The 27,112-nt window shown below is 37.3% G+C and overlaps 1 pseudogene; it reads left to right on the top strand.

Annotated features, from left to right (window-relative positions):
* Positions 1-27,112, top strand: part of LOC140228525 (uncharacterized) — a 333,922-nt pseudogene that overhangs the window by 178,209 nt on the left and 128,601 nt on the right.

The raw sequence follows: 27,112 nt of genomic DNA, 5'->3' as shown, positions 1-27,112 counted from the left end.
CCAGCACCTGGGACACCCACAGCAGACGTAATATAAGTCAGGACGAAGCTTCAAGTCAAGTTGTGCGAGTTAGAAAGGTATTAGGAGACTGCAAGAGGGTTATAAGCAGTTGGATGCTTACATTTTCTCTGTTTGCTCTCATTTCACCTCAAGAATGACTAATAAACTTTGACAGATCATGTTTAATTGGATGATACATGTACTGCAGTACACAGCCATATTCTTGCAGTCTGTGTCCACATCAGGACTTATAGCATGGCCATCACTACCTATGTCTTTTTATATTGAATATTGTTGTGGATTTCATTTTTTAAAGGAAAAATGAGAAAATGTAGGTCTGATATATAAGCAGTCTACTTGTGAACAGGTAGAGTAACAGAAAAAAAAAACACAGTCACCTAGTTTCATGGTGTCAATATTATTCACAGAAATATGTGCAGAAATTATATACAGAAATATTTGTGCCGTAAAGAACCACAGAAATGTAAAAACATGTAAAATTTGATTGCGTTAACGATTCTGAATGTGGAAAGTGTGATACTCGAAGAGATATCAAAACTGATTAGTTCCGAGTAAATCTATAGTAAAAATATCACGTAGATATTAATCTGTATGAAATCTTTTTAAAGAACATTACTTGTGTAGATAACTTTGTAAAGTGTTTAACAATATCTTTGTACTGTTTAAAGAAATTTTTACTTTGAAGAGGTTAGACTTTATTCCTGCAATCAAAATAAATCACACTAAAACAACAGTATAGTTTAAGAAGTAAAACTTATCATTAATTCGTGTATAGGGAATATCCAGTAACTGATTTTAGAGTAAGAAACGAGATTGATATTATGCCGATTTGGAATGAACATGATATTTCTTTCTGCCAGAGAGCTGAAAGCTGCGAGAACAATGAGTTTTACAATCGGTTCCGAAAAAGCAGAGATGACTAGTATTTAATTTGATGATAAGAAAAAAAATTAATCCTTCATTTTTTGTTCAAGAAATGGATATAAGAAATACCAAGCTATATTTTATTTTATAAAGGTAAAGGAATATTGTGTAAAGGTACAATATAATATATTTTTATTTCATTGTGATATGGGATCCTCGAAATTGTCTTGTTCAATAGAACATTTATGTTAATAACGTTAAGATTTCTTTCATTACGGGAAATATAGTTATTTAAATTATGATTGAATGAACTACTGTCCATCCTCGAGATAATATGAAATCTCATTCTAATCGATAGCTTCTTATTTAACAGCAGTTTTGCTTATATATTTGTAGTTACAGAATACCATAGTAATGAACTTATTATTTAGCTGAAAATGAAATGTGGAAATCTGTTTAATGAAATGTACAACTTATGATACTTGCAAACAATACGATATAATTATAGTAATGAATGTATATATTCAAACGATTATTTTTCCTACATTTCTTTTTTTTTTTTTGCAGTTGTGCACGAATTAAATGTTGAATATAATCTAATAAAAATAAATGTCATTTGTTAAAAAAGGAATGTGTATTTCTTCCTTTAATGAATGATTGAATATAATACAGGACTTGAGAGAGTTTGAAAATGTCATTATTTCTCGAAGAAGACAAGTGTAGAGGATGATGATGATGATGATGATGATTGAAAGAGAAGGAGAGATGGAGAGAGGAGGGGAGTACGAGGAATTTGTGTGAATTCTAATTGGATTTTAATGTACGTCTGCATACCTATTAAAATGAGTCTGGAATTTGTTCATTTTCGTAAGCAAGCAACTGCATGAAGAACATAAAATATAAAAGGCTGCCTTTCTATTTAGATGAATATTGAGAGAAAAAAAGAAAAAAGTAAAGATGTAAACATGAAGCTCCATGATCTAAAAAAGAACAACATAATTACTATTCTACAATACTTTTATCCATGGATATTAGATTAACGATCCCAAGAGCACAGTGCTAGGATTACTAGAAGAGCTAATTGTAATATAAATTTTCTTAGTGAAATAACCTTAACCAGAAATAAATTTGAAGGCCGTGTGCCGTTTCGTGATTTTATTGGGTTCTGTTCGTTATTCCGAAGGTTTGCCATTCCGAAGGTTCGTTATTCCGAAGGTTCGTAATTCCGAAGGTTCGTTATCCAGAAGGTTCGTTAATCCGAAACACACAAATTCCCTATACCTAGACGATCATTAATCCGCTAAAGGAAGTAGGGTTCAATAATCCGAACATTTCCGGCGTTATTCCGAAGGTTCGTTATTCCGAAAATGAAATAGGGTTCGCTATTCCGAAGGCTCGTTTATCCGAAAATGAAATAGGGTTCGTTATTCCGAAGGTTTTAATCCGAAATGATAGGGTATAGGGTCCGTAACGAACCTTCGGAATAACTAGTTTTGTTTCATTTTCGGAATAATGAACCTTCGGACTAAAGAACCTTCGGAATAACTAGCTGTAACCAATTTATTTTGCGGAGAATCCTGAACGCTATGTGCGGCACAAGCGCAGTGTGCCGGTTCGTGGATTTATTTTGCGGAGAATCCTGAACGCCATGTGCGACACTAAGCGCTGTGTGCCGGTTCGTGGATTTATTTTGCGGAGAATCCTGAACGCTCTGCGCGACACTAAGCGCTGTGTGCCGGTTCGTGGATTTTTTTCTACCTAGTCTGGAGTATTCACAAAACGACACACAACTTTATAGCCTTACTGTGTGCAAAGTTTACAACACTGGGAGTATTTTTATGTATAGCAAGAAAGAGCAGATTCTTCTCATACGTCACAGTGAAATTTATTGAATAGCAATTCCATTAACATATCTTACTGATAGTTTGAAAAAACAGAAATCTTTGAATGCGATTCACTCGAAATGTACTTCGCGCACCGGCGGTGCGCGTGTGCCGGTTCGTGGATTCAGCGACGAAATCTTGGACCACTATCATTCTTAATATATATTAATGATTTGCAATATGTAAGTGATATTTTATCTGTAATTTTATTTGCTGATGACACCAGCTTATTTCTACCTGAAAAAGATGTTGTAACGATCAATGAGCTTATCAATACTGAAATGCAAAAAGTGCAATCATGGTTTTTAGCCAACAAATTACAGATAAATTTCATTCATTACAGAAAGAATAATATGCAACATGTAATGAGGTATCTTTAAGTTTTATTGATTGCCTGTTGTTTGTTCATGTATTGTTTATTATTGCTGTTGTAGCTCATTAGCTTGTTGTATTTGTCTTCTGAGTTTATTACCTGTAAATCTTGTCATTGCTTCTCTTTATCTTATTCTTGCCATGTTCTTTACTCTTTCTTTTTGTCTCCGTTTATGTTCTGTAATTTAAACACAATTTTTAAAATGCAAATTTGTAAGATGCAGTCTATCAAGGGTTTGACCTTTGACAGGCCAATGGCCTTTTGTCATTCCCACACATCTGCTGCAGTTCTTACCGTTTTTACTGTGTGTATACTTCACTGTAACTGTCCTTGTACTGCTTATGCTTTGTTTTGTGTATATTTCTGTGTTCTGTTCTGTACATTTTATACATATGTCTATTTTTGTGATTTTTTGAAAGATGTGAAATAAATTGAATTTAGTTGAATTGAATTTTTCATCCCATTTCGATCATATAACTTTAATTTAAACTCGTAGTATTTTCCTCCTTATCAGAAAAAAATTATATTCGGACTGAATATTTCCCCTTTAAGAAAAGTCCCTCCAGTATAAGATTCCTTTAATCACTGGGTAGGCTGTGAAATATTATCATAACTCTCGATCCGCAATAGATGTTAAGAATGATACTTTAGACCAGAAGAATACAGGCTAAGCCGCATTTGAATAAAACCTTTACCCACATCCTACTCAACATTTCCTTTATTAACGAAAATGAACAAAATGATATCGCAATACCCATACGTTTGTGGCATTTTGTATAATCATTTATCTTTGTTGGTAAATTTACTCCATAATTACGAAGGGAATATTCGCCTAGTCGGTGGCAGAACATCAAGGGAAGGACGAGTAGAAGTTTACGCAAACGGAGCCTGGGGAACTGTGTGCGATGACCTGTGGGATATCAACGATGCGCGCGTTGTCTGCAGAAGTCTTGGTTTTGCTGGCGCTCAAGAAGCACTGAGTAGAGCCGCCTTCGGACAAGGCACCGGTAATATTTGGCTTGATGACGTGTCATGCAGGGGAACAGAAACAAGTATCTTTGAATGTGGCAACAGGGGAATCGGAGTCGACAACTGCGGACATCAGGAAGATGCTGGAGTTAGGTGTAGTGCTGCAGGTAAGGTTCAATAATCTAAGGTACAGCATTTCAAACACAATCAATGTGTGTCTGAATCCTCTGAAGTAATAATACTAAATGTGAGTTTCAACGGGTCTTAGAGATTAACATACTTTGGAAATAAGACAAGAAACGTCTCTGAAATCTAAGAATGTCGCTTGCACCGATTGGAAAGAACCATTGTACTTAAGAGGAAGAAAAAATAAAAATCCTTAATGTCTGCGATAGCATTTACATCATAGTCTGGAGGTGGTACCAATATGAGTATGGAAAGTTTTCGGATGTTATTTAGTTAATGTCATCGTTCCTGTATTAAACTTAGCTTATCCTGTGGAAAATTTTAAACATGTTTGATTTTTGCGTCTGGTTAAGTTATTATGTTAACGACGGACAGTAAAAAATTGCCTGAAATTGCTTTTGACTGTTTAAAAAGATCTATTTTTGTGCGTGAACATATTATTATGCCTGCTTTTCTGGAACTAACCGTTTTTTAAACAGTGCTTTCCATTTTAGGTTTCTCAAATCATTAGGTAACGCTGTAAGATATCATTATAATTTTTTACGATCTGCAACAGATGAAAGAATGATAATTAAGATCACAAGAATAAATGAAGAGACGCATTCGAATAGAACACTTTACCCCACATCCTACTAATCGTTTGAATTATTGAACGTAAAGAAACATAATGATATCACAATACCCATACCTTTATGGCACCCATACCTTTATGGCACTTTGTTGTGGGTAAATTTACTCTATATAATTGCGAAGGAAATATTCGCCTAGTCGGTGGTAGAACATCAAGGGAAGGACGAGTAGAAGTTTACGCAAACGGAGCCTGGGGAACTGTGTGCGATGACCTGTGGGGTATCACCGATGCACGCGTTGTCTGCAGAAGTCTTGGTTTTGCTGGCGCTCAAGAAGCACTGAGTAGAGCCGCCTTTGGACAAGGCACCGGTAATATTTGGCTTGATGACGTGTCATGCAGGGGAACAGAAACAAGTATCTTTGAATGTGGCAACAGGGGAATCGGAGTCGAGAACTGCGGACATCAGGAAGATGCTGGAGTTAGGTGTAGTGCTGCAGGTAAGCTTCAATAATCTAAGGTACAGCATTTCAAACACAATCAATGTGTGTCTGAATCCTCTGAAGTAATAATACTAAATGTGAGTTTCAACGGGTCTTAGAGATTAACATACTTTGGAAATAAGACAAGAAACGTCTCTGAAATCTAAGAATGTCGCTTGCACCGATTGGAAAGAACCATTGTACTTAAGAGGAAGAAAAAATAAAAATCCTTAATGTCTGCGATAGCATTTACATCATAGTCTGCAGGTGGTACCAATATGAGTATGGAAAGGTTTCGGATGTTACTTAGTTAATGTCATCGTTCCTGTATTAAACTTAGCTTATCCTGTGGAAAATTTTAAACATGTTTGATTTTTGCGTCTGGTTAAGTTATTATGTTAACGACGGACAGTAAAAAATTGCCTGAAATTGCTTTTGACTGTTAAAAAAGATCTATTTTTGTGCGTGAACATATTATTATGCCTGCTTTTCTGGAACTAACCGCTTTTTAAACAGTGCTTTCCGTTTTAGGTTTCTCAAATCATTAGGTAACGCTGTAAGATATCATTATAATTTTTACGATCTGCAACAGATGAAAGAATGATAATTAAGATCACAAGAATAAATGAAGAGACGCATTCGAATAGAACACTTTATCCAACATCCTCCTAATCGTTTGAATTATTGAACGTAAAGAAACATAATGATATTACAATACCCATACCTTTATGACACTTTGTTGTGGGTAAATTTACTCTATGTAATTGCGAAGGAAATATTCGCCTAGTCGGTGGCAGAACATCAAGGGAAGGACGAGTAGAAGTTTACGCGAACGGAGCCTGGGGAACGGTGTGCGATGACTTCTGGGATATCACCGATGCACGCGTTGTCTGCAGAAGTCTTGGTTTTGCTGGCGCTCAAGAAGCACTGAGTAGAGCCGCTTTTGGACAAGGCACCGGTAATATTTGGCTTGATGACGTGTCATGCAGAGGAACAGAAACAAGTATCTTTGAATGTGGCAACAGGGGAATCGGAGTCGAGAACTGCGGACATCAGGAAGATGCTGGAGTTAGGTGTACGCCTAGTGCTGCAGTAGCTGGAGGTAAGAGTCACCAATCTAAGGTAAAAATGCTTATTCCTAATGACAATTAAAGTATTTAAAACACAATATATGCGTGTCTGAATTCTCTGAATAATAATACTAAATGTGAGTTTGAAGGGCTCTTTGAGATTTATAGACTTTGGAAAATAAGACAAGAAAAGTCCCTGAAATCTAAGAATGTCGCTTACACCAATTGGAAAGAACCATTGTATTCAAGAGGAAGAAAAAAAAAATAAAACACCCTTAGGTCTGCCATAGCACTTATCTCATAGTCTGCAGGTTGTACCAATACGATTATGGTAAGGTTTCGAATTTTATTCACTTAATTTTATCTCTCATGTAACAAACTTAGAATATCGTGTGGAAAATCTTAAGCATGTTTTCTTCCCTTCCTCGTTTTGTAGGTCCAAGGGGTTTGCGTCTTGTTAAAGTTCTTATGTTAACTACTGACAATTGAATAAATGACTAAAATTGCTTTTAAACGGAGCTACTTTTGTGCGAGGAGCATGAAAATTTTATGAACAAACTATATGGCAAGTTTTGAAGGAATGCATGCTCACTTCAAGAACACTGTTCCCTAAAAAAATTAGCGAAACTTCAAAATGTTATAACTTCCTTATTTTTCATCCGATTGCGATCATAATTTTAAGCTAAACTCGTAATATGTTACTCTTTCTTATAAGACTAACTTATATTTGGACTGGATTTTTCCCTTTTTTATAAGGAAAGTGCCTTCCGTATAAGATTCCTTAAAGCATTGGGTAACGTTGTGAGATATCATGATAATTTTCTCCATCCGCGATAGTTGAAAGAATGATACTTGAAATAGACCAGAAGAATAGAGGCTAAGCCGCATTTGAATAAAACACTTTACCAACGTCCTACTCATCATTAGAATTATTAACGAAAATTAACAATATATCGCAATACCCATACTTCTGTTGCACTTTGTATAATTATTTATATTTGTTGTGGGTAAATTTACTCTATGTAATTGCGAAGGAAATATTCGCCTAGTCGGTGGCAGAACATCAAGGGAAGGACGAGTAGAAGTTTACGCGAACGGAGCCTGGGGAACTGTGTGCGATGACCTGTGGGATATCAACGATGCGCGCGTTGTCTGCAGAAGTCTTGGTTTTGCTGGCGCTCAAGAAGCACTGAGTAGAGCCGCCTTTGGACAAGGCACCGGTAATATTTGGCTTGATGACGTGTCATGCAGGGGAACAGAAACAAGTATCTTTGAATGTGGCAACAGGGGAATCGGAGTCGAGAACTGCGGACATCAGGAAGATGCTGGAGTTAGGTGTACGCCTAGTGCTGCAGTAGCTGGAGGTAAGAGTCACCAATCTAAGGTAAAAATGTTTATTCCTACTGACAATTAAAGTATTTAAAACACAATATATGCGTGTCTGAATTCTCTGAATAATAATACTAAATGTGAGTTTGAAGGGCTCTTTGAGATTTACAGACTTTGGAAAATAAGACAAGAAAAGTCCCTGAAATCTAAGAATGTCGCTTACACCAATTGGAAAGAACCATTGTATTCAAGAGGAAGAAAAAAAAAATAAAACACCCTTAGGTCTGCCATAGCACTTATATCATAGTCTGCAGGTAGTACCAATACGATTATGGTAAGGTTTCGAATTTTATTCACTTAATTTTATCTCTCATGTAACAAACTTAGAATATCGTGTGGAAAATCTTAAGCATGTTTTCTTCCCTTCCTCGTTTTGTAGGTCCAAGGGGTTTGCGTCTTGTTAAAGTTCTTATGTTAACTACTGACAATTGAATAAATGACTGAAATTGCTTTTAAAAGGAGCTACTTTTGAGCGAGGAGCATGAAAATTTTATGAACAAACTATATGGCAAGTTGTGACGGAATGCATGCTCACTTCAAGACCTGTTCCCTAAAAAAAATTAGCGAAACTTCAAAATGTTATAACTTCCTTATTTTTCATCCGATTTCGATCATAATTTCAAGCTAAACTCGTAATATTTTACTCTTTCTTATCAGATTAACTTTTATTTGGTCTGGATTTTTCCCTTTTTTATAAGGAAAGTGCCTTCCGTATAAGATTCCTTAAAGCATTGAGTAACGTTGTGAGATATCATGATAATTTTCTCCATCCGCGATAGTTGAAAGAATGACTCTTGAAATAGACCAGAAGAACAGCATTTCAAACACAATCAATGTGTGTCTGAATCCTCTGAAGTAGTAATACTAAATGTGAGTTTCAACGGGTCTTAGAGATTAACATACTTTGGAAATAAGACAAGAAACGTCTCTGAAATCTAAGAATGTCGCTTGCACCGATTGGAAAGAACCATTGTACTTAAGAGGAAGAAAAAATAAAAATCCTTAATGTCTGCGATAGCATTTACATCATAGTCTGCAGGTGGTACCAATATGAGTATGGAAAGGTTTCGGATGTTATTTAGTTAATGTCATCGTTCCTGTATTAAACTTAGCTTATCCTGTGGAAAATTTTAAACATGTTTGATTTTTGCGTCTGGTTAAGTTATTATGTTAACGACGGACAGTAAAAAATTGCCTGAAATTGCTTTTGACTGTTTAAAAAGATCTATTTTTGTGCGTGAACATATTGTTATGCCTGCTTTTCTGGAACTAACCGCTTTTTAACCAGTGCTTTCCGTTTTAGGTTTCTCAAATCATTAGGTAACGCTGTAAGATATCATCATAATTTTTACGATCTGCAACAGATGAAAGAATGATAATTAAGATCACAAGAATAAATAAAAAGACGCATTCGAATAGAACACTTTACCCCACATCCTACTAATCGTTTGAATTATTGAACGTAAAGAAACACAATGATAAATACCCATACCTTTATGGCACTTTGTTGTGGGTAAATTTTCTCTATGTAATTGCGAAGGAAATATTCGCCTAGTCGGTGGCAGAACATCAAGGGAAGGACGAGTAGAAGTTTACGCAAACGGAGCCTGGGGAACTGTGTGCGATGACCTGTGGGATATCAACGATGCGCGCGTTGTCTGCAGAAGTCTTGGTTTTGCTGGCGCTCAAGAAGCACTGAGTAGAGCCGCCTTCGGACAAGGCACCGGTAATATTTGGCTTGATGACGTGTCATGCAGGGGAACAGAAACAAGTATCTTTGAATGTGGCAACAGGGGAATCGGAGTCGACAACTGCGGACATCAGGAAGATGCTGGAGTTAGGTGTAGTGCTGCAGGTAAGGTTCAATAATCTAAGGTACAGCATTTCAAACACAATCAATGTGTGTCTGAATCCTCTGAAGTAATAATACTAAATGTGAGTTTCAACGGGTCTTAGAGATTAACATACTTTGGAAATAAGACAAGAAACGTCTCTGAAATCTAAGAATGTCGCTTGCACCGATTGGAAAGAACCATTTTACTTAAGAGGAAGAAAAAATAAAAATCCTTAATGTCTGCGATAGCATTTACATCATAGTCTGCAGGTGGTACCAATATGAGTATGGAAAGGTTTCGGATGTTATTTAGTTAATGTCATCGTTCCTGTATTAAACTTAGCTTATCCTGTGGAAAACTTTAAACATGTTTGATTTTTGCGTCTGGTTAAGTTATTATGTTAACGACGGACAGTAAAAAATTGCCTGAAATTGCTTTTGACTGTTTAAAAAGATCTATTTTTGTGCGTGAGCATATTATCATGCCAGCTTTTCTGGAACTAACCGCTTTTTAAACAGTGCTTTCCGTTTTAGGTTTCTCAAATCATTAGGTAACGCTGTAAGATATCATCATAATTTCTACGATCTGCAACAGATGAGAGAATGATAATTAAGATCACAAGAATAAATGAAGAGACGCATTCGAATAGAACACTTTACCCCACATCCTACTAATCGTTTGAATTATTGAACGTAAAGAAACACAATGATATTACAATACCCATACCTTTATCGCACTTTGTTGTGGGTAAATTTACTCTATGTAATTGCGAAGGAAATATTCGCCTAGTCGGTGGCAGAACATCAAGGGAAGGACGAGTAGAAGTTTACGCGAACGGAGCCTGGGGAACTGTGTGCGATGACCTGTGGGATATCAACGATGCGCGCGTTGTCTGCAGAAGTCTTGGTTTTGCTGGCGCTCAAGAAGCACTGAGTAGAGCCGCCTTTGGACAAGGCACCGGTAATATTTGGCTTGATGACGTGTCATGCAGGGGAACAGAAACAAGTATCTTTGAATGTGGCAACAGGGGAATCGGAGTCGACAACTGCGGACATCAGGAAGATGCTGGAGTTAGGTGTAGTGCTGCAGGTAAGGTTCAATAATCTAAGGTACAGCATTTCAAACACAATCAATGTGTGTCTGAATCCTCTGAAGTAATAATACTAAATGTGAGTTTCAACGGGTCTTAGAGATTAACATACTTTGGAAATAAGACAAGAAACGTCTCTGAAATCTAAGAATGTCGCTTGCACCGATTGGAAAGAACCATTGTACTTAAGAGGAAGAAAAAATAAAAATCCTTAATGTCTGCGATAGCATTTACATCATAGTCTGCAGGTGGTACCAATATGAGTATGGAAAGGTTTCGGATGTTATTTAGTTAATGTCATCGTTCCTGTATTAAACTTAGCTTATCCTGTGGAAAACTTTAAACATGTTTAATTTTTGCGTCTGGTTAAGTTATTATGTTAACGACGGACAGTAAAAAATTGCCTGAAATTGCTTTTGACTGTTTAAAAAGATCTATTTTTGTGCGTGAGCATATTATTATGCCAGCTTTTCTGGAACTAACCGCTTTTTAAACAGTGCTTTCCGTTTTAGGTTTCTCAGATCATTAGGTAACGCTGTAAGATATCATCATAATTTCTACGATCTGCAACAGATGAAAGAATGATAATTAAGATCACAAGAATAAATGAAGAGACGCATTCGAATAGAACACTTTACCCCACATCCTACTAATCGTTTGAATTATTGAACGTAAAGAAACATAATGATATTACAATACCCATACCTTTATGGCACCCATACCTTTATGGCACTTTGTTGTGGGTAAATTTACTCTATGTAATTGCGAAGGAAATATTCGCCTAGTCGGTGGCAGAACATCAAGGGAAGGACGAGTAGAAGTTTACGCGAACGGAGCCTGGGGAACGGTGTGCGATGACTTCTGGGATATCACCGATGCACGCGTTGTCTGCAGAAGTCTTGGTTTTGCTGGCGCTCAAGAAGCACTGAGTAGAGCCGCCTTCGGACAAGGCACCGGTAATATTTGGCTTGACGACGTGTCATGCAGGGGAACAGAAACGACCATTTTTGACTGTGGCAACAATGGAATCGGAGTCGAGAACTGCGGACATCAGGAAGATGCTGGAGTTAGGTGTACGCCTAGTGCTGCAGTAGCTGGAGGTAAGAGTCACCAATCTAAGGTAAAAATGCTTAATCCTAATGACAATTAAAGTATTTAAAACACAATATATGCGTGTCTGAATTCTCTGAATAATAATACTAAATGTGAGTTTGAAGGGCTCTTTGAGATTTACAGACTTTGGAAAATAAGACAAGAAAAGTCCCTGAAATCTAAGAATGTCGCTTACACCAATTTGAAAGAACCATTGTTTTCAAGAGGAAAAAAAAAATAAAACACCCTTAGGTCTGCTATAGCACTTATATCATAGTCTGCAGGTTGTACCAATACGATTATGGTAAGGTTTCGAATTTTATTCACTTAATTTTATCTCTCATGTAACAAACTTAGAATATCGTGTGGAAAATCTTAAGCATGTTTTCTTCCCTTCCTCGTTTTGTAGGTCCAAGGGGTTTGCGTCTTGTTAAAGTTCTCATGTTAACTACTGACAATTGAATAAATGACTGAAATTATTGCTTTTAAAAGGAGCTACTTTTGTGCAAGGAGCATGAAAATTTTATGAACAAACAATTATGGCAAGTTGTGACGGAATGCATGCTCACTTCAAGACCTGTTCCCTAAAAAAAATTAGCGAAACTTCAAAATGTTATAACTTCCTTATTTGTCATCCGATTTCGATCATAATTTCAAGCTAAACTCGTAATATTTTACTCTTTCTTATCAGACTAACTTATATTTGGGCTGGATTTTTCTCTTTTTTATAAGGAAAGTGCCTTCCGTATAAGATTCCTTAAAGCATTGGGTAACGTTGTGAGATATCATGATAATTTTCTCCATCCGCGATAGTTGAAAGAATGACTCTTGAAATAGACCAGAAGAACAGCATTTCAAACACAATCAATGTGTGTCTGAATCCTCTGAAGTAATGATACTAAATGTGAGTTTCAACGGGTCTTAGAGATTAACATACTTTGGAAATAAGACAAGGAACGGCTCTGAAATCTAAGAATGTCGCTTGCACCGATTGGAAAGAACCATTGTACTTAAGAGGAAGAAAAAATAAAAATCCTTAATGTCTGCAATAGCATTTACATCATAGTCTGCAGGTGGTACCAATATGAGTATGGAAAGGTTTCGGATGTTATTTAGTTAATGTCATCGTTCCTGTATTAAACTTAGCTTATCCTGTGGAAAATTTTAAACATGTTTGATTTTTGCGTCTGGTTAAGTTATTATGTTAACGACGGACAGTAAAAAATTGCCTGAAATTGCTTTTGACTGTTTAAAAAGATCTATTTTTGTGCGTGAACATATCATTATGCCTGCTTTTCTGGAACTAACAGCTATTTAAACAGTGCTTTCCGTTTTAGGTTTCTCAAATCATTAGGTAACGCTGTAAGATATCATCATAATTTCTACGATCTGCAACAGATGAAAGAATGATAATTAAGATCACAAGAATAAATGAAGAGACGCATTCGAATAGAACACTTTACCCCACTTCCTACTAATCGTTTGAATTATTGAACGTAAAGAAACACAATGATATTACAATACCCATACCTTTATGGCACTTTGTTGTGGGTAAATTTACTCTATGTAATTGCGAAGGAAATATTCGCCTAGTCGGTGGCAGAACATCAAGGGAAGGACGAGTAGAAGTTTACGCGAACGGAGCCTGGGGAACGGTGTGCGATGACTTCTGGGATATCACCGATGCACGCGTTGTCTGCAGAAGTCTTGGTTTTGCTGGCGCTCAAGAAGCACTGAGTAGAGCCGCTTTTGGACAAGGCACCGGTAATATTTGGCTTGATGACGTGTCATGCAGGGGAACAGAAACGACCATTTTTGACTGTGGCAACAGGGGAATCGGAGTCGAGAACTGCGGACATCAGGAAGATGCTGGAGTTAGGTGTACGCCTAGTGCTGCAGTAGCTGGAGGTAAGAGTCACCAATCTAAGGTAAAAATGCTTATTCCTAATGAAAATTAAAGTATTTAAAACACAATATATGCGTGTCTGAATTCTCTGAATAATAATACTAAATGTGAGTTTGAAGGGCTCTTTGAGATTTACAGTCTTTGGAAAATAAGACAAGAAAAGTCCCTGAAATCTAAGAATGTCGCTTACACCAATTGGAAAGAACCATCGTATTCAAGAGGAAGAAAAAAAAAATAAAACACCCTTAGGTCTGCCATAGCATTTATATCATAGTCTGCAGGTTGTACCAATACGATTATGGTAAGGTTTCGAATTTTATTCACTTAATTTTATCTCTCATGTAACAAACTTAGAATATCGTGTGGAAAATCTTAAGCATGTTTTCTTCCCTTCCTCGTTTTGTAGGTCCAAGGGGTTTGCGTCTTGTTAAAGTTCTTATGTTAACTACTGACAATTGAATATATGACTGAAATTGCTTTTAAAAGGAGCTACTTTTGTGCAAGGAGCATGAAAATTTTATGAACAAACTATTATGGCAAGTTGTGAGGGAATGCATGCTCACTTCAAGAACTGTTCCCTAAAAAAAAAAAAAAAAATAGCGAAACTTCAAAATGTTATAACTTCCTTGTTTTTCATCCGATTTCGATCATAATTTTAAGCTAAACTCGTAATATTTTACTCTTTCTTATCAGACTAACTTATATTTGGACTGGATTTTTTCCCCTTTTTATAAGAAAAGTGCCTTTCGTATAAGATTCCTCAAAGCATTCGGTAACGTTGTGAGATATCATGATAATTTTCTTCATCCGCGATAGTTGAAAGAATGATACTTGAAATAGATCAGAAGAATAGAGGCTAAGCCGCATTTGAATAAAACACTTTACCAACGTCCTACTCATCATTTGAATTATCAACGAAAATGAACAATATATCGCAATACCCATACGTTTGTTGCACTTTGTATAATTATTCATATTTGTTGGTAAATTTACTCTTCTTAATTGTGAAGGGAATGTTCGCCTAGTCGGTGGCAGTACATCAAGGGAAGGACGAGTAGAAGTTTACGCGAACGGAGGCTGGGGAACTGTGTGCGATGACTCCTGGGATATCAACGATGCGCGCGTTGTCTGCAGAAGTCTTGGTTTTACTGACGCTGTAGCAGCACTGAGTAGAGCTGCCTTTGGACAAGGCACCGGTGACATTTTACTTGATGACGTGTCATGCAGGGGAACAGAAACGAGCATCCTTAACTGTGGCAACAATGGAATCGGAGTCGAGAACTGCGGACATCATGAAGATGCTGGAGTTAGGTGTACGCCAAGTGCTGCAGTAGCTGTAGGTAAGAGTCACTAATCTATAAAGGTGAAAATGCTTATTCCTAATGACAATTAAAGTATTTAAAACACAATATATGCGTGTCTGAATTCCCTGAATAATGATACTAAATGTGAGTTTGAAGGGCTCTTTGAGATTTACAGACTTTGGAAAATAAGACAAGAAAAGTCCCTGAAGTCTAAGAATGTCGCTTACACCAATTGGAAAGAACCATTGTATTCAGGAGGAAGAAAAAAAAAATAATAAAACACCCTTAGGTCTGCCATAGCATTTATATCATAGTCTGCAGGTGGTACCAATACGATTATGGTAAGGTTTTGAATTTTATTCACTTAATTTTATCTCTCATGTAACAAACTTAGAATATCGTGTGGAACATCTTAAGCATGTTTTCTTCCCTTCCTCGTTTTGTAGGTCCAACTGGTTTGCGTCTTGTTAAAGTTCTTATGTTAACTACTGACAATTGAATGAATGACTGAAATTGTTTTTAAAAGGAGCTACTTTTGTGCGAGGAGCATGAAAATTTTATAAACAAACTATATGGCAAGTTGTGACGGAATGCATGCGCACTTCAAGAGCTGTTCCCTAAAAAAAATTTAGCGAAACTTCAAAATGTTATAACTTCCTTATTTTTCATCCGATTTCGATCATAATTTTAAGCTAAACTCGTAATATTTTACTCTTTCTTATCGGACTAACTTATATTTGGACTGGATTTTTTCCCCTTTTTATAAGAAAAGTGCCTTCCGTATAAGATTCCTCAAAGCATTGGGTAACGTTGTGAGATATCATGATAATTTTCTTCATCCGCGATAGTTGAAAGAATGATACTTGAAATAGATCAGAAGAATAGAGGCTAAGCCGCATTTGAATAAAACACTTTACCAACGTCCTACTCATCATTTGAATTATTAACGAAAATGAACAATATATCGCAATACCCATACGTTTGTTGCACTTTGTATAATTATTTATATTTGTTGGTAAATTTACTCTTCTTAATTGTGAAGGGAATGTTCGCCTAGTCGGTGGCAGTACATCAAGGGAAGGACGAGTAGAAGTTTACGCGCACGGAGGCTGGGGAACTGTTTGCGATGACCTGTGGGACATCAACGATGCGCGCGTTGTCTGCAGAAGTCTTGGTTTTACAGACGCTGTAGCAGCACTGAGTAGAGCTGCCTTTGGACAAGGAACCGGTGACATTTTACTTGATGACGTGTCATGCAGGGGAACAGAAACGAGCATCATTAACTGTGTCAACAGGGGAATCGGAGTCAACAACTGCGGACATCATGAAGATGCTGGAGTTAGGTGTACGCTTAGTGCCGCAGTAGCTGGAGGTAAGAGTCACCAATCTAAGGTAAAAATGCTTATTCCTAATGACAATTACAGCATTTCAAACACAATCAATGCGTGTCTGAATTCTCCGAAGTAATGATACTAAATGTGAGTTTGAACGGCTCTTAGAGATTTACAGACTTTGGACAATAAGACAAGAAACGTCCCTGAAATCTAAGAATGTCGCTTGCACCGATTGGAAAGAACCATTGTATATAGAGGAAGAAAAAATAAAAATCCCTAATGTCTGCTATAGCATTTACATCATAGTCTGCAAGTGGTATCCCAATACGATTATGGTAAGGTTTCGGATTTCATTCAGTTAGTGTCATCTTTCCTGTAATAAACTTAGCTTATCCTGTGGAAAATTTTAAACATGTTTGATTTTTGCGTCTGGTTAAGTTATTATGTTAAAGACGGACAGTAAAAATTGCCTGAAATTGCTTTTGACTGTTTAAAAAGAGCTGTTTTTGTGCGGGAACATATTGCGCCTGCTTTTCTGGAACTAACCGCTTTCTAAACAGTGCCTTCCGTTTTAGATTTCTCAAATCATTGGGTAACGCTGCAAGAAATCTTTATAATTTTTTACGATCCGCAACAGATGAAAGAATAATAATTAGGATCACATTCAAGAATAAATGACAAGACGCATTCGAATAAAACACTTTACCCACATCCTACTAATCATTTGAATTATTGAACACAAAATAAACATAATGATATCGCAATACCCATACCTTTATGGCATTCTGTGTTAATATTTAACTTTGTGAGTAAATTTATTCTATGTAATTGCGAAGGGAATATTCGCCTAGTCGGTGGCAGAACATCAAGGGAAGGACGAGTTGAAGTTTACGCGAACGGAGCCTGGGGAACTGTGTGCGACGACTCCTGGGATATCAACGATGCGCGTGTTGTCTGCAGAAGTCTTGGTTTTGCTGGCGCTCAAGAAGCACTGAGTAGAGCCGCCTTTGGACAAGGCACCGGTAATATTTTGCTCGATGACGTGTCATGCAGTGGAACAGAAACGAGCATCTTTGATTGTGGCAACAGGGGAATCGGAGTCGACAACTGCGGACATCACGAAGATGCAGGAGTGCGATGCACACCCAACTAATTGCCAGGTTCGGCATTTGTTTGTTATCCGCTGCAAATATTCCGCTTAATGGAAACCTACAGATTTTCTACTCAGAAATAAAATTGTTAGTGTGTTCTGTCGTGGAAAGGAAGGATAGCTTCAGTTGACTGATTATAGACACCATGAAATATATTTTTGGAATGCGAGATTAAAAAAACAAACAAAAACAAGAACAACAACAAACGAACACGATGTTTAAACAGTATGAAAGTGAAACGTGGCGAAATCAAGCTTTGAATAAACAAAAAAATCATCAACCGTGATACAACAAATTCTTTTGGATTATTTTGCTATTAGCTCAAAAAAAAAATATCATTAGTACACCAATGGATGCCATTGATGAAGTCAGAGTTATCTGCCAAGACACAGGCAAAATAATGAGAATGTATAAGAATAAATAATGCATCTCAAGCAATTTCTCACTTGAACTATCAATAATTTTGCCTACTGGTAATCTATTCTTTGGGTATTTTTTCTTCAAATTTTCATTTCCTTTCCTTTTTTTCCTTTTTAGGCCTCCCCACAATTTCGACGACGGAGATTACAGCATTGATGAATATGACTATGAGGATTTGGGGCATTTGCCCCTTGCCATACCTTTAAGCTTTTTGTAGAATAGAATTGACAGTAATCGTGGTATTGTGGCAATTTTACCTCTTCTATTTCAATGACTATTATAGGGACTGTTGTGCAATAATATTATTCACAGGTAAAGTAATAAAGTAGTTAACTGGTAAAATTACGTTGTTTAGTTAGTTAAGTTTGCTTTTTTTTTCACTAATTCTATAATTCGAAGTTTTTGGTGTGTGGAATCAAAACACCTCCACAGCAATCACCCATTGCATGATAATAAGAAAGAAGGTAGGTTTGCCGCTCTATTATAAAGTGATATTACAATTAGGCAAGGCTCGACACTATTTTTTCCTCCTTCGAGGCCTCTAAAATATTTAAATTTTAAAAAGGATTTTTTTTAAAGGAAATTTCGGAATAAAGGGAAATGTAGCAATCCATTTTGTATCACAGTTGCCTTATAGGGCCACCAAAGATAACCTTTCGGAAATTTGGTTGACCGACATCAATTTTTAGTGGCACCTGACCACCGGGCTACAGCTTATGTCGAGCCCTGACATAGGTATATAAAAACTGTGGTGAGTTAAATCTCGAGCTATTGTCTTGATAGCCATTCGATGACGTTCCTTTCATGTTGTAGCCAAGCACTTTCTATCACTATAAAACTGCTTTGAATTTAATCACTGCACAATTATATCTGGCTAATAAATCTCTTTTCTCGGCAAAGATGCTACCTGAAACGTTTGTAATTATTTGAGCTGTGTTTTCATTCTCGGAAACTTTCAATACAAACTAGAGTGGAAGAGCGTACGTTTTGGATGTGTGCATTTGTGAATAGTCTTCACTGTTACAAGCAAAATCATTTAAAGATAACTGCAAAGTATCATTTTAAAAATAATACACATCCTTTAAGCATTAGTAAGAATCACTCATACGCGGTACTTTTGGGAACAGACTAACACGCCCGAGAAGATAAGGTCTCTGGACTGTTTCGAATTTACCAAGAATGGGTGACCATGCTATTCCTCGGCAAAATTATGTGTATTATTTGTTTTATAAAATTACTGATAAAGCAGATACTTGTCGTTTTATAAATCACCTTCATCTCAAAGTCCATAATAATTTATGTTACCAGATTTACAGCTCGGACCTAACGTTTATCTTTATCTTAAATTACTTCTTGGATTGGCAAAGGCGTAGTTATGTCCTCACTTATTTTAAAATGGGACTCTACACAATGGGTGATTTCAAGCTCGATACTATTGCTATTTTGCTTGTGCTATCTCCCATCCAACTGCTTTAAATCGAGCTCCAACACGGATGGTCAAATTGACGTAGCGATACTGATCACATCGATCCACAGCAGTAGGTGCTGGAATCAATAAAATAAAAAAAAAAAACCGATAAAAGTGATTGCGCGTGATTACAGTCAATTACTAACAGATCGAGCCATGACTGCTTAGTTTAAGACACATAATAAGGAAGACATCAGATTAAAATACCACAAATTTCATCCCCCCTTTTTTGAAACACAACCATCTTAATTTTGCTTCCAGACTCAGATCATTGCTCAGATTTATGTAGCCATGTCTAAGAGTGTTTATGTACGTTACGTGAGCAACCATTGCGTTAGCATAGACTTTGCACGTACTTTAATGTGCATCTGCTATGGATGTGAATGTGGGTCTCGCACGGCAACACTAACACCAGCACCGAACTTAAAATGACGAAGATGATAATTCCTACGGGCTAGTGTTAGCCAATGGGGGAAAAAACACGTCAACTGCTAACACAAACAGCATAGCTCGGTTCAGCAGACGATATTCAACATCGAGCCAAGCACCAGCAACCGGAAATACGTCATAATTTATAGGTCAATCTCCCAACACCGACTGATTTCAAGTGCGATTTTAATGCCGGTGCTATAGTGTTGAGACAGCACTAGGCACTAGCACTGTAACACCGAACTTGAAATCAGCCAAGGCTTATACCAAAGTAATGTTAGGTGTTAAAATTTGGCAAACCATGAGAAAATTATGATAGTTTAGAGCTTCACACTTTCTTCACCCAAAAGTGAGAATATTCAGCACCACGTAGACAGCATTTAGAGGCTTCTGTAACATGTATCAGTAACAGTGCACTCCCTTTATAATGAACATGGTTATAACGAAATTCCGGTTAAAACAAAGCATAAATTCAGGCCGCAACCTTATCCGCTCTATGTTTTTTTTATTGTTTATTTGTTCGTTTATAACGAAATTTCGATATGACGAAAGAAAACTGCCGTTCACGAGTATTTTGTTAGAACGAGAGTCCACTGTATATCTTTTCCTCACTATTTTGAGTTAAGTCCAAAGAAATACTGTCATCAACGTTTAGAGAAGAGCATGTCATTAAACAATCAAAAAACAGAGACATCGTGAGATATCGCTAGAGAAAAAAAAAACTAGGTTAGTTTCTTAGATAGGATTGCTGGCTTATATCGTCCTCGATGTGATAACACAGATAATTGCAACGCCTGATATTCGATATGATGAAAGTGCTCCATCAGTTAGTTTGAGATGGAACACGCAAGTGTTGTAAATGGAAGCTAGTATACTGACAAACTTATGGAAGATGATTATCCGAAATGTAAAAAAAAGAACAAAACAAAACACACAAAAAAAAACCTAAAAAATAAAAATAAAAATCGGCATTTCCAAACATATCAGCAGAGACACGACAGTTGGCATGGTAAAATAGATGAAAATTACTGCGAAGAATATAGTTAAAGAAGTACAAAATGGGAAAACTAGAGAAGACTACACACACACCATAACAAAAACCGACTACCCAGCATCAGAGGTTCCAGCCGAGATTCTGAGGCTTAGGCCTACCTGAAACTCTGTACATACGCATTAACACCAAAAAAAAAGAAACAACAACAACAACAACAAAAAAAAAAAAAAAAAAAAACTCCATGTAAACGAAGAGCACCTTTCCTTGCGCAAAGACGAAGATCTATTATAGCTGAATAACCAGCTCGCGCAAGGGGCGATAACATGTATTGTGGTGTGCTGCCAATACAGACCTGAAAATATCTTTGAAATATGCTATCAGTTATGCGGAGAAACACACACTGCCAGACACATTGGGAACAGGTGTTCAATGTAAATGAAAAGCAAATCAAGAAATCAAGGTAAGAAATTGTGGAAATTATGGAATTGTGCTGCGCAGACAATAATAATGAAAAAAAAAATCCTGCGACTCCGCTGGCTGGATGCTTCCCACTTATATTTGTAGCTTTTCGCTATTAACATCACGAAAAGGGTTTAACTAATGAAAACAACACAATTATAAAACTTGAACGTAATTCTGTTCTTTCGCAAACAACCTTGCAGCCAATATATTTCTTGATTATATGAAACTTTCGATTGTGTTGATGTTTGATTAAGAATGAATGTCTAAAGTAATAGGAAACGATGGCGAAGTAATCGAAAAGCAAAGGGAGCCCACCTATGAGGCCTTTCTTGTTGGTTCTGTTCTGGTCCCTTCAATGCAAAATATTAACAAAGAAAACAAAAAACAAAAAACAAAAACAAAACAAGTATCTCTACATTAACCGAATCTCGATTTCTGCAGATAAAAATTTGTTTTTGAATATGCTTTGACTGTTATGGAATTATTCCTAAAACGCGAATCTTATATTATTCAGCTGCTTTTCTATTCACATTGGGTGATTTTTCGTGTGACAATGCAACAAAAAGTCGCGCAACCTGATTTTACTTGAAGGCGTAAGATAGGTGAAATGGGTCAACCTATTAAATCTTTAATTCTCATATTTTTCTGAAGAGTAATTCCTCTTTCATACTTTTGGCTCAAACAACTTTTGAAATAATACAATATCGCTGTAAGAATAAGAACTTATTATAGAGTGTGCAAATTTTTAGCTTTATTCCTTCATTGTGGTTTCTATGGGATTTTACATCTTGTTTTTTGTCCCATCCATTCCACAGAGTACAGATTGGTGAGATTAAACGCTTGAGTAACGCCAAAACCTGTTCTTCTTTTCACATCAGCCCGATGTTTCGAAATAGCGCGCTATTTTCTGACTTGGGAAATTTTCCCGATAGCGAAATAGCGCGCTATTTGATAATGTGAACACAAATTCGCGCGCTAATTGTATCGCTCTGCTCGAGAAAATGTCTCGACTCCAACTCGGGAAATTTCTGAAATAGCGGGATAGATTTGATAATGTGAAAACGACTCGAAAAATTAGCGCAATGAATCCCATCATGCCTAGCGTGTGTGACCCGATCGATCGAGGCAAACTGCACATAAATCATGAGGAATTTTTGAGAGGGCACACACATTACTGATGCTGTTTGCACATACTCAGCTGTCGAATTAGCTATTAAAAATTTTTTAACTATTCGGGCTACCCCCTCTTCGGGCTGATGTGAATAAGAAATGAAATAGCGCTCTAATTCGCAATCGCGGAAAATATTTCGAGCTTGGATTTTTATCGGGCTGATGTGAAAACGCCTATTGTGAAACACTTTTCCAGAGTGTGTACATTCGTTCTATTGTGTAGATACGTTAGGGAAGTCCGTTTGTATAAGCCAGTTCGGAGTTATAGCTCATGGCACATAATTGGTACGAATGACCTCTCTTTTTCTCAGTCGGTTAGGGGCACTTCATTCGTTTTCCGAGGGACATAATGCATAAACTTTACGTAACAACTTATGGGATTCATCAATCCTGTTCAAACAAAGAATGAACTTGCGTAGCGACCAGATGGCCCGAATGATAAGTCAATTCACACCTGTGAAAGCATCCATTTAAAATATTATTATTTGGCATTGAATGTATTAACGCTCTCTTTCTATTGATATTGTCAAATACCACTTTTGATGTCAGGTGGATGTGCTGGCAAGCAACATTTGTGAGGATTACGAGAATAATCATTACATCACAGATGCTTATCCCAGTGAATTTAAAAACCCACATGCCTGTTGATACGAATGACCTTTTTTCTGCTCATGCGCAAAGTGGAACTGCGAACTGGGTTATTGAGTAAAGCCAGGCTGACACTTGCACGATTCTGTGGCACGCATTGGCACGACTCGAGTCGTGCCAGTGCGCAAACTAGTCGTAAACTGGCGTGAAGTGTGCGTAGACCCGTCGAGACCTGCGTGCCATGTCGGGACGAGAATTTTGAAATGATCAAAATTTTGGTCACGACTTGCCACGACAAAATCGTGGCCAAAAGTCGTGCAAGTGTCAGCCTGGCTTAATGCATCATTAGATACTAGATTAGAGTCTGGTCTTTTAGAAGCTGTCCTTAATGAAAAATAAATGTATAGCGGCTTTTGGCAATTTTGTGATGCAAGTTCACTTTTTTATATACTGACATTACAATCTCTGCAAAAACAAAAAACAAGCAAACAAACAAACAACCCCCCAGAAAAATCAGAATAGTCTGAAAAGTTGAATACATTCACAAATGTGACAAATTGCATCAACAATTAATACGCTGGAATTCAGACATATCGAAAGTTCTGACTAAATTTAGGGGGCCGAGTGGAGTGTGTTAGTGAGATATTTTGTGAGAACGGTGTGTGTGTGTGTGTGTTTGTGTGTGTGTGTGTGTGTGTGTGTGAAAGGGATGGTTAGGGCACGTGGGTTCGGTAGGGAGGTCATGCAGCCAAAAAGGACAAGCACTCAACAGGAATCCTGTAAACAGCAAGCAGATAGGTCTTTTACTAACTCATAGTCCAGGCGCAGCGACCCAGAAAAAATGACTTCGTTCAACCCACCCAGCAGAAAAGGTTTGACTGCATGGGGTGGTCGGTTGAACCCTCTGGAACACCCCTAGGTAGTATGTGATATCAAATTGTGGTATCAATGAAATTAATTTTACAGGCCATTTTAGTTGCGAAATGACCATATTCTTCGAGGAAGCGTCTGCGCACACTAAGACTACCACACGTACCACTAGCACTGCTACAGGCGCCAATGCCAGTGGTGCGTGTTATAGTCTTAGCGTACAAAGACTTTTTCCGCGACAAACATCGGTTTTTACCTGCAAACTAACTTTTCACGATAAGCTGGGGTCGGTGTAGTGTAGTTTCCAGACGTTTTTATTTCGTCTTTATTTCTCCGAGTTGAAGCAAGCCAAGTGAGAGTGCATACCCCTCGATTGTGACGCCCGAACCGTTTTTTGTGGCAATCATTGAGCATGCACCCTCACTCGGCTTAGCGCAATACAGCGGGCTTCTGCACAATACACAAGCTGTAACTCAGAGAAATAAAGGTAAAATAAAAACAGCTAGAAATTAAGACTAGGGTCGGTAACGCTTGTTGCTATTGGGGCACTGAAAATGACAAAGTATCATAGTTTTTGCATTCATTTCACGAAGGATTCCTCGAAACGCCTTAAAACTATATATGTGCATGTTGCTAGAGATGTCAGCAATACAATGGGATACATTGTAAGGTATAATATTGTGCATGGTTACCATGGTAACCGGATGCCTACAGGTGATTGGGAGCTCCCAAAAATATCTGGAATTTAGACGGGTTTGTTTCTTTTGCCTTTCGTGCACATCACTCATTGAAGATGAGCTCTACACTGTAAAATTAGTCTGGATAAAAAGGGAAAAGACGCCCAAGATTTTTCCCTCATTCTCTCCTCAGCATTAATTCATTACTGCACGTTTTGAATAAAATTTACATATCATGATATGACATTTCATTCTACATATATATATATATATATATATAAATATATATTTTTTCCCAATAGCTAACGAGCACAAAAGTACGCTTAATTCTTTGATGGATAATCCAGCGCACGTGTATATTCCTTCTTTAGAAAGGAATTTATCGGTATTCCTGAATAAACTTCCTTTAAGAACATAAACAACCAATTGCTTTCCTCTGCTCTTTTCCAGGATTGTTTTGAATAACCATCGCTCTGTAAATACTCGAAAGAGCTACTATAGAATATTGGCTTTGCTTTCTGTATTCATCTTATTTTTAAGGGATATTTGTGTCCATACATTATTAAAAACTATATACATTTGCCTATGCTTTGAAGTCAAATTTGTGTTGAAAGTAAGACGGATGCAACTTTTTCATGCATTTTACTATTCGAAAATGATATTTTTCTTTCAATGGCCGTTTATTATGCCTTTGCTTACAAATTTTGCTGTAACTTAAGAATGCTTCAAAATATTCTTCACATATATGTCGTACACTTTATGCAGAAGGAAGGACATGCTTATTGAGCTTTTTGAAATTATGGGCTTTAGTTTTTGAGTTATTGACAACTAAATTCTGATTGGATAATACTGGTTGCCATGGCAACAGGGAAAACATTTTTTTAATGAAAATCAATAAAAAAGTGTGTTTTTTTTTTATTGCATCTATAAGATATAAAAAAAAAGACCAATGTTTGCAGCAGCAGGAGGCATTTTGGGGGTTACCAGTCACCTTTAGGCATCCGGTTACCATGGTAACCATGCACAATATTATAACTTACAATGAATCCCACTGTATGGATGACATCTCTAGCAACATGTACATATATAGTTTTATGCAGTTTTGATGAATTCTTCGTGAAATAAATGCAAAAACTGTGTGAGTTTGTCGTTTTCAGTGCCCCAAATAGCGACAAGCGTTTACCAACCCTAGTCTTAATTTCTAGCTGTTTTTTCGTCTTTATTTCTCTGAGTTGCAGCTTGTGTATTATGCAGAAGCCCGCTGTATTTATTGCGCTAAGTGGAGTGAGAGCACACACCCAGTGATTGCGATTCGGTCGTCACAATCACCGGGTATGCGCTCTCTCTCGGCTTGCTTGAACTCTTGAAATAAAGACGAAATAAAAACGGCTAGAAACTACACTACACCGAACCCAGCTTGGCGTGAAAAGTTAGTTTGAAGGCAAAACCCTTGTTTATCGAAGAAAAAGTATATGCGCGCTAAGACTACTACACGCAGCACTGGCACTGGCGCCTGTAGCAGTGCCAGTGGTGCGTGTAATAGTCTTGGCGTGCGCAGACTCTTTTACGTTTGTTCCAACAAAATCATGATGAAAAGTGGCCAGTAAAATTCTACTGACACCACAATTTGGAACCACATACTACCTGGGGATGTTCATAGAGGTCCCATCTACCACCTTGTCTGGTCAAACCTTTTCTGCGGGGTGGGTTGAACGAACTCCTTTATTAAGCCTCTTACAAGAATTAGCGCCTTGACTATCATAGTCACAACACATAAGGCGTTGTCTTTAATCACACATCTTTATGAAGGCTTTTGTGTCTACATGGCGGCGCCATCTTTTACTAAACCCATTCCAAAGAAACCTTCAGTTCAGCTATTACATATAGAACCCCACATTAATGCCTAAATCTATGACTACTTCACATCATCATTCATGTCATTGGATGGATTATACATTATGTGGCACGTATGACTCTTCAACAGAAAAATGTTTTGTCCTGTTTCGTCTTGTTTACCACACACACACACACATACACACACACACACACACACACACACACACACACACACACACACACAAGACCAAGACTACTAATGCGACGTATAAGGCTACTAAACAAACTCTACAAACCGGTACACAAATAACTGAGTCTTCAGTCCATAGCTTGACACTGTGATGTGGTGTCTTATTCTCTGTCTTTGCTCTGTACAGCTTACACCTTACACCTTGCACCTTACACCTTGCACCTCACACCTTGCACCTTGCACGTTCAATCTGCAAGATCAAATTAAATGAATAACAATGAACATTTGTGCTCAGTTACACATCATGGATTTGCATGAATGATGGATAAACAAATGCTATGACACTGCTCAATTAGCCTGACACATTGAGTTCATATGCACACCTAACCCCTTTCTCTTTATCTCTCTGTCATTGTCAAATACACCTGAATTTATAACTGAGCTGTTTCTCTGTTTCAGACCCAACTCAATTTCACACAGTCCCTGAATCT

The sequence above is a fragment of the Diadema setosum genome, chromosome 5, assembly GCF_964275005.1.
Source record: "Diadema setosum chromosome 5, eeDiaSeto1, whole genome shotgun sequence".
Classification (NCBI taxonomy): domain Eukaryota; kingdom Metazoa; phylum Echinodermata; class Echinoidea; order Diadematoida; family Diadematidae; genus Diadema; species Diadema setosum.
The sequence above is the reverse complement of the archived record's forward strand: the minus strand, read 5'-3'. Positions and strand labels throughout refer to the sequence as shown.